This window comes from Oncorhynchus keta, chromosome 24, assembly GCF_023373465.1.
Source record: "Oncorhynchus keta strain PuntledgeMale-10-30-2019 chromosome 24, Oket_V2, whole genome shotgun sequence".
NCBI lineage: Eukaryota > Metazoa > Chordata > Actinopteri > Salmoniformes > Salmonidae > Oncorhynchus > Oncorhynchus keta.
In genome coordinates, this window is record NC_068444.1 from 33,725,857 (window position 1) to 33,728,320 (window position 2,464).

The window sequence follows — 2,464 nt, forward strand, 5'->3', positions numbered from 1 at the left end:
GATATGTTTTTTTGGAACCATTCCATTGTAGATTTTGCTTTATGTTTTGGATCATTGTCTTGTTGGAAGACAAATCTCCGTCCCAGTCTCAGGTCTTTTGCAGACTCCATCAGGTTTTCTTCCAGAATGGTCCTGTATTTGGCTCCATCCATCTTCCCATCAATTTTTACCATCTTCACTGTCCCTGCTGAAGAAAAGCAGGCCCAAACCATGATGCTGCCACCACCATGTTTGACAGTGGGGATGGTGTGTTCAGGGTGATGAGCTGTGTTGCTTTTACGCCAAACATAACGTTTTGCATTGTTGCCAAAAAGTTCAATTTTGGTTTCATCTGACCAGAGCACCTTCTTCCACATGTTTGGTGTGTCTCCCAGGTGGCTTGTGGCAAACTTTAAACAGCACTTTTTATGGATATCTTTAAGAAATGGCTTTCTTCTTGCCACTCTTCCATAAAGGCCAGATTTGTGCAATATACAACTGATTGTTGTCCTATGGACAGAGTCTCCCACCTCAGCTGTAGATCTCTGCAGTTCATCCAGAGTGACCATGGGCCTCTTGGCTGCATCTCTGATCAGTCTTCTCCTTGTATGAGCTGAAAGTTTAGAGGGACGGCCAGGTCTTGGTAGATTTGCAGTGGTCTAATACTCCTTCCATTTCAATATTATCGCTTGCACAGTGCTCCTTGGGATGTTTAAAGCTTGGGAAATATTTTTGTATCCAAATCCGGCTTTAAACTTCTTCACAACAGTATCTCGGACCTGCCTGGTGTGTTCCTTGTTCTTCATGATGCTCTCTGCGCTTTTAACGGACCTCTGAGACTATCACAGTGCAGGTGCATTTATACGGAGACTTGATTACACACAGGTGGATTGTATTTATCATCATTAGTCATTTAGGTCAACATTGGATCATTCAGAGATCTTCACTGAACTACTGGAGAGAGTTTGCTGCACTGAAAGTAAAGGGGCTGAATAATTTTGCACGACCAATTTTTCAGTTTTTGATTTGTTAAAGTTTGAAATATCCAATAAATGTCGTTCCACTTCATGATTGTGTCCCACTTGTTGTTGATTCTTCACAAAAAAATACAGTTTTATATCTTTATGTTTGAAGCCTGAAATGTGGCAAAAGGTCGCAAAGTTCAAGGGGGACGAATACTTTCGCAAGGCACTGTACCTTTGCATTCTTGGGTACAGGAACAATGGTGGCCATCTTGAAGCATGTGGGGACAGCAGACTGGGATAGGGAGAGATTGAATATGTCTGTAAACACACCAGCCAGCTGGTCTGCGCATGCTCTGAGGACTCAGCTCGGGATGCCGTCTGGGCCGGCAGCCATGCAAGGATTAACACATTTAAATGTCTTACTCACGTCGGCCACGGAGAAGGATAGCCCACAGTCCTTGGCTGTGGGCTGCGTCAGTGGCACTGTATTATTATTGTATTCTGCCATATTCCCAGTCACCTTGCCATGGTTAAATGCGGTGGTTCACTCTTTCAGTTTTGCACGAATGCTGCCATCCATCCAAAGTTTCTGGTTAGGGTAGGTTTTAATAGTCACAGTGGGTACAACATCTCCTATACATTTCCTTATAAACTCACTCACTGAATCAGCGTATATGTCGATATAGTTATCTGAGGCTACCTGGAACATGTCCCAGTCTGCGTGATCAAAACAATCTTGAAGCATAGATTCCGATTGGTCAGACCAGTGTTGAATAGTCCTTAGCATGGGTACTTCCTGTTTGAGATTCTGCCTATAGGAAGGGAGGAGCAAAATGGAGTCGTGGTCAGATTTGCCGAAGGGAGGGCCTTGTATGCATCACGGAAGTTAGAATAACAATGGTCCAGAGTTTTTCCAGTGCGAGTGCTACAGTCGATATGCTGATAGAATTTAGGTATCCTTTTCCTCAAAATTGCTTTGTTAAAATCCCCAGTTACAATAAATGCATCCTCAGGATATATGGTTTCCAGTTTGCATAAAGTCCAGCGAAGTTCCTTGAGGACCTTCGTGGTATTGGCTTGAGGAGGGATATACACGGCTGTAACAACAACCGAAGATAATTATTTTGGGAGATAAGGTCTGCGTTTGATTGTGAGGAATTCTAGGTCAGATTAACTAAATGACTTGAGTTCCTGTATGTTGTTACAATTACACCATGAGTTGTTAATCATGAAACATACACCCCCGCCCTTCTTCTTCCTGGAGAGATGTTTATTCCGTTCGGCGCAATGCACTGAGAATCCAGGCGGCTGTACCGACAGCAACAGCATATCCTGAGAGAGCCATATTTCTGTGAAACAGAGTATGTTACAATCCCTGATATCTCTCTGGAAAGCAACCCGTGCCCTGATTTTGTTAACTTTGTTATCTAAGGACTGGACATTAGAGAGTAATATACTCGGAAGCGGTGGATATAAGACTACCGAAGTCTGACTAGAAGACTGCAGTGTTGTTTTGGGTC